This window comes from Lepisosteus oculatus, chromosome 5 (genome assembly GCF_040954835.1).
Source record: "Lepisosteus oculatus isolate fLepOcu1 chromosome 5, fLepOcu1.hap2, whole genome shotgun sequence".
NCBI classification, from domain to species: Eukaryota; Metazoa; Chordata; class Actinopteri; order Semionotiformes; family Lepisosteidae; genus Lepisosteus; species Lepisosteus oculatus.
The window spans coordinates 21,365,815-21,380,727 of record NC_090700.1 but is presented as its reverse complement, the minus strand read 5'-3'; the positions used below and the strand labels follow the sequence as shown (position 1 = coordinate 21,380,727).

Here is a 14,913-nt window from a genome sequence, read left to right as displayed (position 1 = left end):
AGTATCCAAACAAATGGGTAAGTCCAAAACCAGGAGATCCATCAAAACAAGGAATTAAAACCACGAAGGCTGGGTCGGAACCGACGGACAGGGAACAGGAATAGGAACAGAGATAAAAACCTTAACGGGACCAGGCGCTTGCAGGTCCCGGACTCGCACGATATTGCCTGTAGCCCCTTTGAAATGTGAATGCACCTGTATACTGTACTGAATTACACATGTGTTATGTTTTCATATTAACAATAACCCTAGATTTCCACCCTTGGTTTATTCTAATTATTTCCTGACTACCTTCTTTTGTTCTATTTAGGAAAAAAAAATCTAACGGGAACAGAAGATCAGATTGTTATTTAATGGGCTCATACACATACCTAACATTTTCAAATGTTTTTTTTTTCTGCCGCTTGCTATCTGCTCTCATCGACAGGATGTGATGTTATCTTATTCTTCACAACACAGCCTGTCAAAGCAAGAACTGATAGTGCTGATTTGAAATAAAAAAAGAAAGAAAAAACATTTTAGCAAGCAGCAGCTGGAAAGGGAGTATCTGTGTTGATGAGGGTTTCTTCTTTCTCATTTTTCTCCTTGATGATCAGCAAAAGCATCTTCAAAGCCTGCCTCTCCTATCCTTTTTCTTAAACCACCGCTGCCAGAGCTCAATTGGAGACACTGAACTGTGTGATGCAGATCAAATGATTTCCAATGCACTGCCTACTCAAGCATGAAGACCTTCCCCAGTCAAAAGGCTAAGAATCAGCTGTAGCAATGGCCACTTGTCTGCTACCATGGGATTCTGAATCAGCCCAGTGACAAGGTAGGCGCACATTGTGGCAGACAGTACCACACTTTCAAATGCACCCCTTCTGTGACTGCCACCCCCTTTCACCATGCACTGTTTAATCTGCTGACTAAAACACAGTACTGCCAAGGACAGACTGAGCCTGTGGCATTCCTGCCCCCATCATCTCTCTCACATATAAGCACGAATGAGAGTCTTCGTTGAGAACGAGGGGGCTTAAAGAGTGCAAATTAAGCGTGAAAACTGACTGATTCATGTGCTTCAGCACTTAAAGGCAACCATGTACAGTATGATCTCAGGGTCGTGCACCAGAACAGGTAACATGTAAATGTGCAAAATATACAGCTGGCATGTCTAAGATCAGAAATGCAAATCCTAAATAAATGTTTCCGCTTTAAATCTGATGTTAAACTATTATTTACAAGTCTGAATTCTAATGCAATGCTGCTGGAGAATGCTGTTCTTTCGTGAAGTAAATGTGAACTATTTTGATTTACAGCCAGTAGTTTGTAGAGGGACTTCTGTATCTAATACATGGTTAAACCCCTTAAAAAGACTGCTCTTCAGGGGCACACCTCTTCAAGTTGAAAGGAGATAAGTCAGTATATGATAAATGACAAAAGCTAAGCAATTTATGTCCCGTTGCTTTTCTGCTTTTCTCTTGTTGCTCTGTTTTTTAAACGTTAGATTTAAAATTGAAGCTTGGAATAGAGTCACATACTTGAAAGTATATACAGTATATGTGCACGCCCTACCTGTGTTCTAACACAGATAACATCAGTTGTCTTGTGCTGTTTGAACAAGTTTCCAATCTTTTTTTTAAATACTTGGCTATCCCAGTCTTCTCTAAACGTCTTAATGAATTAAAGGGAAAGATACAGAGAGGAAAAAATAAAAAAACGTAATGATATGTTGTTTGTTACATGTTTAATTTGTATTATATAACATTTAAATATTTGATTTCTTTCCCGCATAATGCCCTGGACCTTATTCAGAACTGCTCAGTGAATTGTCTGTCACAGTAATACATGCCTTTGTGAACTGAAGTATTTACCTAGGTCAGATGCCTTTGTTCTCAGTCAAGGAAAACATTATAATGCATTATATTGATAATTAAAATAATAATAAGAAAAAAAGTTCACTATCATAGGCTGAAAGAGTCTGTCAAACATTAGCAGGGGAGTCTAATTTGCTTATCACATTAATGATAATACATTAAAAGTCAGAGCTATATGGTAACAGGTTAATTGTGAGATTAATTATTAATATTAATTGCTTACACTTATATAGCACTTTTCTGGACACTCCACTCAAAGCGCTTTACAGGTAATGGGGACTCCCCTCCACCACCACCAATGTGCAGCATCCACCTGGATGATGCGACGGCAGGCATAGTGCGCCAGAACGCTCACCACACATCAGCGATCAGTGGGAAGGAGAGCAGAGTAATGGAGCCAATTTATAGAGATGCTACAACAGAATAGATGCAACAAAATAGTGGTCTTGCTCAGATGGTCTTTAACAGAGTAAAGATAATGTTCCTTGTCCACCTATACAGTAAGTGCTGTTTCCTTTAACATTTTCACAGATCACCTATTTCAGTACAACCTCTATCTACATGTTTCAATTTAGATTTGTTTCTATTGAAACTTCACTTCCATTTAGTTTAGAAACACACACCACCATCCTGACCTTGGGGAGATGATCATTTTAATGTTTGGGTTGTCATTGCTTCACATAAATGCAATATTTAATTAAACCAACAGTCTATGGGCTAGCAGGAAGCTTTCGCAGATTATCTGAATGCTCTGTAGCAATGTTAAAATACACACTGAGTTTACAGGTACCAGTGGCTCTAAACAGTTCAATAAAACACCGCTGTAATTCTCTCTATATTGTTGTAATTCTTCCCTTAAACTTCTTTTATTGATGAGCACACTGAATGTGGAACAATAAATGGCTTGTTCTAGAAACCAGATTAATATTTTTTTCAGCAATTCAGGATAAATACAACTCAAAAATCAATACACTATATATACAATCAATATAGCAAAATAATTATGTTAAAACAAAAATAAATATTAAATGGTACAAAAGTCCAGATTTTGCCAATTATAACTTGTTACAGTCTTTTCAACAAGCACTTTTAGTAATGGACTAAAATGGTATATTTACATATTCAGTAGGACTTTAATAAAACGTCTAATAAAAGATTTATTCTCAAATTACGAACAGAGGCCATTTGGAGAAATGTGTGCACTTGATAAATGTGGGCATTGATAATTAGTTAATAGAATACAGAATACAATTTAATGGTAAATTTTCTAACTGGGGTAATGCAATTATTTGAGTATTACAGGGATCTATATTAGAACTACTGCTTTTCATGATTTATATCAATGATCTAGATTCTGGCAGTACTAAAATAATAGAACTCACTCTGTTACCCACTCACTCAGTATCATTATTTCATTCATCAAAAAATTATCATAATCCTCCTTTGCATTCTGTCAGCTCCTCGCTATCGTCCCAATTGTCTCAAAACCCCATCTTCAAATGTCAGGCATGTCAAGGTAAAACACAGACACACAAGTATAAAAACCTATGATATTTATTTGCTGTGCGAGAGAAATATATTGTGAAAGACAGATGTTTCTACAAAACAAATCATCATAAGCCACATACGTGGGGTAAACTGTCCCCAAATCTACCTCTTTACAACACTGTGTTCAAAACTGACCACTGACCTTATAAAATGATATTCTGCCTCAAAAAAATGAAACAAATAAATTAAATTTGCTTAAGCCTTCTAAAAAATACATTTCTTCAGTCTGGAAAAGCATGTACACTGTGAGATTTATTAAATTCTTATTTCCTGAGACACTTTATTAAGTTAAAGGACAGACTATGGGGAGGAGATTGTGGTGGCACTAGACTGAAACATGATGAAATTAAGTTCACATGCAATACATAAAGGAGAAGCACTGGCCATGCAGATTTGGATAATTAATTCCTGTCATCAGCTGCCTTACTAAAATGTCAACATACTCCATTTACTAACTTCTGCCCATGTGAGAAAATAAGACTCTAAATACAAAGCTTACTGAGCAGTTGGCTGATTCAGTCAGTGGGAATTATTACATAATAATTTCCATTTCCACCACAAACAAGTAAACATCCCATTTGGAGCAGGCTATTTGCAAAATGAAAATAAAATAAAATCAATGGACATTGCATAAGAGCAAAGATTTCAAAACAGTAGTGCATCACAACTTTTTATTAGTATTTTTCAGTCCTCAAGATCCAAGTTACCTTGACATTAAACACTGATGACTGCAGTCCCTCTTCATTGTACACATTTATTGCAGTAACGCAGGGCAGATCTAATCTTGATGAGGAGTTGCATTTATTGACCAACTTTCAGGCCATAAAACTTTGCCAGCAGTATTCATTATCAGAGAATAATATGTTGTTTCCAATACTATGGGCTTTAATGAAAATACCTGAAAGAACACAGGCAACAAATACTGAGAGGTATACAATTACTGTGGAGGGCAATGCTTTTTGCTTGGGATGGTTCTTGATGATGTGTCTTAATTAATCAACCCCAGAGGGAAAGCCGGACTGGTAGGGCAGTTAATTATAGTGAAGCAGGAAGCAAAAACAAATGTCAGCAAAGATGATCCATTAAGACCAATGTAACATTGAAAATTGTATTCACTGAGGAGACCTACTTTACCATGCATTACCACTATCTTAATCTTGACTAAATGACACACATCCCTTTTAGTAAAAAGCTTTTCTTGCCCTCCAAGATGACTGGTCCCAGAGATCAAGAACAATTCTGACATTTTCATACCCAGGGAGGGGTTACTAGTCCAACCATTAGTGATTTTTCCCTTCATGGCTTTTCCCACTCTTTTCTGACATGATTGTCATTGGAAACTGTAAAGAGACCAAGCAGGTCTCCAGAGGTCTTTATTTCACTGCAAAAATGCTTTGTGACAATGGAGGATTCCAGCAAAAAGCAAGACACACAGTTTAGTATTACCAGCCATGGTATTCAGCTGTTTTCCATCTCCTGTAATACTGTTCTTTAGGATCTGGATACCACATATTACAATGACAAGAATGTGGGAAAAACAACAGCCTTCTTTGAAATGGGTTTTTAAGTAATCAGACATGCCTTCTCATATTGAACTAGTTTTAAACATAGCATTAAACGAATGCTTAACTAAGAGAACTACTACAACTGGGAGAACCCCAATCTCTCACACATATAGTTAAAGCTGGTCCAAACATTCACCTCTTATGTGGACTTTCAATATGTAGATTTAACTGGTAAGAGTGTATTCAACTGGTTTATGGGGTACTATGAAGATGCTTAAGTATGAAGAGTATGGTGATACTCTGCCTTGAAATTAAAACTATCGAAACCAGGGTGTAGCATTTTTCCTTTTAAATCAGTGATGTAGTAGGGTTTTATCAACGCAATATATTTTTAAAGAATGATTGAATGAATAATCCTATAGCTATGTCCTTTGATTCTGAGGTGACCGAGGCTTTAGAGCTCCCTGAGGAAGAATTACATTAGCACATCCGTTTGTGGACATAACCAATACTGTAAGGCAAGTTTTAAACTTTGGCAAGGATATCAATAGTGCCATATTCAAACAAGAAAATCCACAGAGAATCATAAGAATAATAAGAAATCTACTTTGGAGGTTATGAAAACAAACATCCATCAAGTTGAACAGTTTTTCCTAACTTTTTTTTCTTACTCTGCAGCATCTCTGTCAGTGGAATGGGGTTTGGAATGTGAGGTCAACTGCTTAATCCTATAGACAACTACAGCACAAAGTGCAATATTGCTAAGGAATAATGTTGCAGTGATTTCTTTGTATCTTGAAAAGAAGGTATATCTGGTGGCCTAAGAAGAATCTTTCTATAAATAAACTGAAACATCAGCACATTGATGTAAGTCCAGGCCTGTAATCGGTATGTTGTTGAAATTAATAACCTTGAAACAACATTGTGTTGCTGGCCTTTTTTTCAGTATACAAATCTATAGACATTTTTAAGAGAAAAAATAAAACATCTTCCTTTATGAGACTCACTGTTGTCTCTTGCTTAAATTATTTTATGTGGTTACTCTTCCAAAGCTACCACTTCATCATTAATCAGACAATCAGACAATAAAACACAATTGAAATGAATGCACCAACAGTGAATGGTTTGTAGTGCAAACAAACAGGAAGTCTCTGGGAAAAATTAAAAATAAACTACCCGGACTGTAATTTGTAAATGTCATGTCAAAATTTCGGTTTAATCTGTGCCTAAGTAGAGAAAAAAAGACATGAACCTTAGTACCTCATCAAATATGTGAAACGATAAACAGTAATGAACACATATTTTATAGTCTTGAAATCACTGCTCAAAAGAACTTGAAAAGTAAATAAGTGCAGCCTTATGTAAAACCACAAAAGTAAATTAATTATAAACTGCTTATCCTGGTAAGGGTCCCAATAAGCCAGAGCCTCTCGCTGCAGCAGAGGGTGTTGTGCTGAATAACAATATTTCACCTTGGTGGCAGGCCTGGACAGAAAGGGACAATTCAGAATGACTAAACAAAACAAGACATGTTTTTCAGTGGTAGGCAGAAAACAGAGAACCTGATGAAAATCCACACAAACATTGATAGAACATGCAGGCTTCATAATTCATAATAACCATTGGTGGTGGTGGAGAGGAGTCCCCATTACCTGTAAAGTGCTTTGAGCGGAGTGTCCAGAAAAGCGCTATATAAGTGTAAGCAATTATTATTATTATTATTATTATAAGTTTATTCAAACCAGGACCCTTAGCTGAAAAGCAGCAGTGCCGGTGATATTGCCACTATGGTGTCCTGTATACTAAGAATGATTCTAATGCCAATAATCCCAAAAGTTTTAGAAGTTTATATTTCAGAGATAAAGGTTTTCTAAGAGACATGAAACAGAGCTATATTTCTTTGTTTTAATTTTTTATTTGTTCTTATATTCAGAAAAGCACAAATGGACAACAGTAACATTTCAGTAATTTATCATGATGAAGTGAGATCAACAAAGCTAAGAAATGCTAGACCTGATCCCTTCTGGAATGGGATTTTGAATGAAAATCAGTATTATTGTAATTAGTTAGCAGTTTAAATGTTAGAAAACCACATGCTGCATTTTAAAATGTAAAGAAATGAAGCTTATGTATTTTATCTACTTTTTTCTCAATAAAACAAAAAAAGGAGTTTAAACTGTTTAACAAGTTTGGCAAACATAAATTTAACTGAAGCTGTGAAAATGAATTAGCAAGATGGTGTTTATGCTCTTTCTTACTGGTACAAACTAATAAACAAGCAGAAGAAAAACTGCAGAGATTCCCATCAATCTGGCCCTCCAACCTTATTTTGTCTGCCTGTGTTTATCAGCTCAGCGATTACACCCTGCTGCTTGGAGACTGCCAAGCGACAACCAATCAGATGAAAGGCAGGAGCAGCAGAATCATCTGATTGTGCAGGAGGCCCAAATGTTAATCTGGACCCAATGACATAGAAAGGGAGATAATAACAACAATACCACTATGGTCTGAAAACAATTTATGAACAAAGCTTTACATTTTTTTCTGCCGTTTATAGCTATCTATTGGATGGACCCTCACAGAAAGTTAACAGAAACAGCTTGATTCTACAAGTGCTTGCCTTTGAGCATCACAATCTGTACTTTGTTTATTTTTCTCAGCAGGCAGTGCATGAAAGTTCACGGCTGCCTTTTTGTTGTTATTGTTATGATACATGTGCTTTGCCGTCTGTTTCCCTATGGTGTACTGTTCTGGTAGTTCTTTTTCACTTATGCTTTTAAGAAGTGGTTAGTGAAAACTCTTGAGGGCTACAAGAATGTAAAATATACATACATCTGTAGTGCTATTTCAAATCACATTGTATAACTGGAGACCGAACCTAGACCCTAGACTCACATAAAAAATACAATAAAGGAAAAGATGATGTCTCTTGACTTCTTTCTGTGTGGAAATAGTAGGAACTGTAAGCTTGATAAACTTTAAGTAATACAAATGAAAAAAAAAACTATTTTATAAAAAAATATAAGAAGTACACATCTTACCAGTATTAGCACATCCCTACTCAGTATTAAATACTTTGAATGTCATATGCATGTGCCAGTCACTAGTCTGTAGTATTAATACCTGTCTTTCTTGTTGCCTAGACACAGACACACAAAAATGACAGGTACAGTATGCTTCTGTCCTCATTTATGTATTATCCAATCTTTTAAAAAAAATATTGTTGATAACATGCAACCACAGGAAATGCATAACATTTTTATTTTATGATGGCGGTAAGGCATTAAGACGCTTTCATGTAAAATGCTGCAGTGAGATTTCCATGCAGGTACTGGTAATGAGGACTCCTGTTTGTGGTGCTGCTCAGATAAGTGAGAGAACTTCACTCAGCCAGGGCCAGTTTTCCCATAAACCAACTAACCTACCAGAATCTCTTTGGACTGTTGGAGCAAACTGTAGAACCTGGAGGAAACCCTAGCTGCTAACTGCTGTCCCTCCGTACCGCCCTTAAACCTTTCATACATGGCACATACTTCATCCTAAAGATACAGTATATACAGTACAAGTTTTGTGAGACTGAGTCTTTCCGACAGCAAAATTGGCTACCATAGTCTTTAGTTATAGTGTAAATGCACAAACCCACCTCACTAATACTGCAAGAACTCACATGACTCACATGATCAAATGGTGCTTAAGGTCCAGGACATCCCATTTCCATTACCTGGACCCTTGACATAGCAAAATCTGAATGCCTTTTGGACAAAATGTGGTGTTGATTAGCAACAAGAAGCTCTTCTTGTTCTGGCATATTATAATCCTAGGATCCCCAATCATGGTCCTGAAACATCACACAATAGCTATTTTTAAGCCAGACAAGCTCTCAGTTCCACAATTGAATCCTTAAGTGAGTAAACATTAATTCATGTTTACAGTGCTTACACATACTGGAAGTTGAATTTTAACTCCTGCATAGGTCAAATAAAATGTCAGGCATCTGAGTAGAAAAATAAACTTGCAAATATTCCAAACAAACAACTTGTTAGTTCAATTAAGGCTTTAATTAAGTAATTAAGCAACTAAGAAAACCATCAACTGTGTTGTCCTCTAGGACCAGGATTTGGAACCAATAATATAATACATTCCTGGCACTCATTCATTTGAATACTGAACTAATGCTCTAAGAAATATTTTGCTGCTTATTAAACTGAAGAGCAGGGACATTACTTTGTAATGGTTTTAAGCTAATTAGAAGTAATTAGAAACTTGTACAATACTGTATATCAGCACATCTTCACCACCCTCATAAACTTTGTCGTCTAAGTCCAAATGCAATGAAAGGCCAGAGAGTCAAAAAACATTATTTAAAAATATGTGACATCAAAAAACTATCATAACTATCATAACAGAAATAAAATATTATTGGTACTGGTTAAGGCTCCTAAACATCGCACAGTTCTTTGTAGAGACATTTTCATGGTGATTGAACATGTCTTCCTAGACATCTCTTGCACCCTCATTGAGCTATAACACTTGAGAGTTTACAATCATCTCAACAAGCAGGAAACTAGAAATGTTATGAGCTTCCTATTATAAATTTATTTAAGAAATAATGCATACTCAAAAAATATTGTATAACTTTTGAATGATTTTTATATCTACTCCATAGTTGTTATAACATTTAATAGACACTAAAACATTTTTTTCTAGATCAGCTTCAGGGTGTGCTTTCTTCACAGTACTGGATAAATTGTACAACTTTACCATATACTGTAGATCAAATTTAAATGCATAGTATGTATAGTACAGTATGTATAGTAGTCTAAAGAAAAGCTCACCAGAAACACATGCTTTCTGAAGGATAAGGAAGAAACAGAAGGACACTGTTCAAATTTATGATTATGTTTTCATCAAGACAAGCATTCCCACACTTTTAAATTCTGACAGAGATGAGTCATTCTGAGCAGGAATAAAGAAATGCACTCTAATGAAAGATACCTCTCTGTCTCAAAAAAAAAAGAAATATAATAGAATGAGATGCACAACATACTTGTGTAACAGGGTTTTGTGGCATTTGCAAAATTGCCAATATAATCAGTCTTGAAATACATGTTATTCTATATTGTTATGCAATCAGGTAACTATAATTGAACTATGTGGCATAAATCATAAAGTCAAACATAAAAACAAATACATTCATGAGAAAACCAAATAACCAAAATATTAATTTCTTAAATTCATATATGTGTACATGTACAGTATATGTATATTCAAAAGCCCCCATCGTGAAGGTCAGTTCTTGTACTTTTTGTTTGTGGGAAGCATGTGTTCAATTACACTGACATGCTTCACATTTGGTGGACTTCAACAGTATAATTAACATTACTGAAGTATTGGGCAACTGGTAATGGTATGGCATTAATTTGAATGTTTCATACATGTTCCACAAAGTGCTCAGCTAACTGTCTTTTGGTCTCAAAGACTGAGACTCCTCTAGGTTTATGATTGGATTGAAAGCTAACATATATTTAGACACATAATTCATTTTAAGTATGGTTAAGGTTAGACTTACATTTTCACCCTGATTGTTCAAGAAGGCTGGCTGATGTTTTTTAATTACTTAGTAAAAAAAAAAGCCAAATGCTTCTTATGGTTTCTTATAGCACTGTTTCCATGTCAAGTGACTAGGGGAACAAGCAACACCTAGATCTGTCATAGCAACTGTTTTACACTCCATTCCAAACTAGTGTGTTTAACTTTAAAAAATACAACAGTCTTCAAATACTCCATTAAGCACACTACTATGTTCCTATATGTCAGTGCAGTTAAAAATATACAAGCTATACAACTTTTTGCCTGCTGAAAATGGGTACACCATGAACAAACTTAGAGCTAGTTCATTCAGTCTGTACATAACAAGAATTTCAGTTGAAATTACAAAGTCCCAGGTAGAAGGTCAAATTATGTGCAGCAATGTATTTTGGAGGCTACAATCCCACAAGTGGTTCTACACAAACATGAAATGACTAGAATAAACACACTACATACAAACAAGGAATTCCGGTATCTGAAATATTGCATTAGGTTCAATTGCATTAGGCACGCACTACCCATCACAGGAATGACGTTTCTAATTGTGTTATCAAAGCAGAGCTAATTATTCAATAAAACACCAAGTAAGGATTTACTAAAACTCTCCACATGTATTTAATCAAACACAGTGGTATAAGTTAATTACACAAATGTCAACATGTATTTCGTGCTGGCAGGTGAAACTGAATGCATGGTGAAACAAAATATAATAACTTTTAATTCCTCCATATTGTTTAGAACCAAACAACTGCATATCAAATACCATATTAAAGGAATGTGAATGAATGTACATATAAAATGAGTATCAAAAGACTTTTAACTCGTAGTTACAAATGCAACAAAAATGTACATCCAAAGAACCTTCAACTTATAATCAGAAACAAATGAAAAACTTTTGTCAATATACAGTAGCTTCATGCAGTTTGCTGGCCATCAACCTCTATAAGTTCAGTTCCTAACTTACTCTACACTGCTGCACTATCACACTTATCACAATTAGTGGATTGTTCTGTACATCTGTGCTACACTTGCTATCCAATGAGTTGCTCTGTACAAAACCTTGATTCATGGCTAAAGACTTCTCTCCACTGCTATCAAGTCCACCGAACATTTTGATGGTGGTGATCTCTTAATATGTGGAACATGCTAGTTTGTTTCACTATTTTTTACTGTGGAATTTAGCACGTTAAATCACCTTATCACCTGTGCCCAATCTACACTCTTAATAATGCAGTGATTCAGGGCTTATACAACAGCATAATTTGAATGTATCTTGGTCAGTCATTAATGATCCATTAATCAATGTCCATCCAAAAAATGTAATCAATATCCAAAATATGGCTAATTTCATCAAGGCTTTATTTTCCTTAAAGAATACTGGTACAGAATGGTATGTTTCTTTTGGTGCTACAGTAGATGTGCCTGTGTATATATATACAGTATATAAGAATTATATGATATATACAGTACATATATGAATAGTAGCACAATATATGTGAATTATATATTATACAATAATGTGAGTGCAGAATATGAATGGACTAACATGACATGGTACCAAGAAAAGCTTTTTTGTTTTATTTCAACATATAAAACACAGAACAGTTATACCATATCACTGAGGAAAAAAAGTTATGTCTTCTATCAATAGTCTTGTACCTTCCTGTACCACTGAAGTGATTAAAATATCTAATTGCAATAGTAAAAGTGTATACTGTAAAGTCCCTGCAAGTAAATACTGATTTATTGTCTTCCAAGGCAATTTACCCAAAATAAAATGAACTGCAACCTTGATGTTGTGCCTTCAGCTAGCACAAGGATGCAACCTGCTTGAGGAAAACAGCAAAAGCAAACTTGACATCCTAGGAGACACTCCCTCTTTTTCCAGAGTACTACAAACTGCTTGGCAAATCAGCAGATTAAGAGGGAAACCTCCTTTGCCTGCCTAAACCCCACCAAAGAGCAGAAGGTATTAATCATTAGGTTTTAAATGCTGCTGACTGATACCATTCATTGAGCCTGTCTTTGTCACTAATGTGGCCCCATGAATGCGACTCCAGATCTTTTTGTCCTCTTAAGTGGACTCTTAGCAGCAGCTCCTCCCATTTTAAGGATGTACAGAGGACCTTTCAAAGGCCTGGCATTAGGGAAAACAAAAGTACTTATGGGGAAAAAAGTTAGAACAAAGTGGTCAGGATTGATTCAGGCCATGATTCATGGATCACACTGCGATTTGCCCCTCTCTCTTCAGCAATGCCTTTGCTTTCACCTAGCAACCAGTGGCTGGGCAGTAGAGAAATGGTTATATCTTGCAAAGGACCAAGAAGCCTAGACTTCACAGAGCATTTACAGTATTCATAAAAGAAAAGTCGCTTAATTCAGGTCTGGAAAACAAGACTACAAAATTGCTCTCTGCGAGTGTCAACATGCCAAGTCAATTTATTCTTTCACAAAGCCCTGCTTTGCACCTCAACTTTAAAACAATCAGTACCCACTCAGTGCTATGGAAATGAGGTTCAGACTAATGTGAACTTTTAGTGTGACTGTTTAGCCTTATGACTATAATAAACAAACTCTAGTTTAAGACTAAACCAACAAGAAAGCAATGCTATTTTTCTGCAGAAAGTATTAAATTGTATTAAACAAAATCAGAGGGTACTGGACACTTGGATCACATCTTTGCAGATTACCTGGCAATAGACCATATCCACTTCAGGTAGCAAAGTACCTATTTAAGAGGCTTAAGGACAAGGAGGCGGCTCTCAATGACAGCCCTAGAGATTGGTGATTGTGGGGTGAACCATGATTAAGACACTTCTTACAACTGACTCTTAACTCTAGACAATTTCACAGCAGTACACAGGGATCTCCACTCGCACCTATCATTCATGGAGCTTTAGAGCACAATGGAAAATCTTTTGTTTTTAAATATCACAGTTAATTGTTTTTGTTTTTTTCAAAACAGTATTACAGTGCTGCACAAAACTGCAGTATTACTGCAAATCACATGGAGCATTCCAAGAGAAATCTAATACCTATCTATTTACGTTAATGGAAATATGATTTTATGTTCACATGGAAAATAAGCTTTACACATTGTACTCTTACTGGGAGTGTAATGCTTTTATATATTTAGGACACCAAGTGATAATTACTGTATGGTTGAAAATGAAACTAGACATAGTTTTGAAAATCACACCATTTCCATACCATGGCAATTTTTTGTTTCAGGTTTGACCTGTTTCATTGTGTTGGTTTATCCAAAGCAAATACAGAACACCATACTTTTCTATGGTAGATTATCTGTGTACATACTATAAATGTTGTTTTCATACAGTTGTTGTCCTGAAATGTGTGTATTCAGATTCTGATAGTTCCGCTGACAGTGGTTGTGTTTGCAATCCATTTCATACATAATAAACAACACATGTTTCCATATAAACAGCCCCAGAATGGATATCCACGATACCATGATATCGGTAGCAAAAGTGCAATTTAGTTTTGATGAGATACTAAAAAATTACAACCATACACGTTTTGTTTTTGTGTTTGTTTTTTGGCGTCTGGTGAGCTCAAATGACAAAGCTAATGAGCAACAGTCGCGGCACTCATCATGCTCTGACTATCCACATAGGTGTAAACCAGCTCTGCCGCCTGTTAATTTAGTTCACAAATTAACAAAATGCTTTACTGTGCCTGATGTCAAATTTCAGTAATAGTTTTTTATTAGATTTATTTGACAGAAATTTACTATTCAATTATGCAATACTGTTACTCTTGACTTTGATACTAAAGACTACCAGAATAATCTACCACGCCGATTAATATTAATATCTAACGCTGCTGAAAGATACACATTACTATTACGTACTGTAGCACATGCAACATAAGGATAGCTGCATGACTTTGAAAGCATTAGATGGTAGTGACCTGTCTTTGCTCAGAGTTCTTGAAGTATTTAAAATTTCTGGTGTGAACTTGGGTGATGTTACATTTTGTATTTTTAACGTTAGTAGGTAATGGAAGATACTTATTTTCTTAATCAATTCTAAAAAATAAACGTATTCTATATCATGTCTATATGACGTCTACGACAATCGAAAACAAGACTTTCGTTTTATTTCTATCTGAATGTATTATTGCAGATGACGATGAACAATATAATCGTCTTTATGAAACTGAAAAAGCACAGTAATACGGTTCATTCAATTAGCCTCTAGCGTGAGTTAGTTTAAAATTTGCTTTTTTTCTGTAGGAATTCATATTTATGCTCTTCCCTAGCAAGAAGAATACATTATCTCTTGCTTCTATCATTGCAGCAAGCTCGTTAATTGCATTTGTTTCACACACCTCTGAACATCCCCGGACATTAATTACATTCCGCAAGTGCGCTCTCTCGGATTCGCCCTGGCGAT

General features: G+C 35.6%; 1 protein-coding gene across 13 annotated transcripts in view; it reads right to left on the bottom strand.

Annotated features, from left to right (window-relative positions):
- robo2 (roundabout, axon guidance receptor, homolog 2 (Drosophila)) overlaps nucleotides 1–14,913 on the bottom strand; it is a 618,934-nt gene that overhangs the window by 312,555 nt on the left and 291,466 nt on the right. The gene's annotated exons all lie outside the window — the stretch shown is intronic.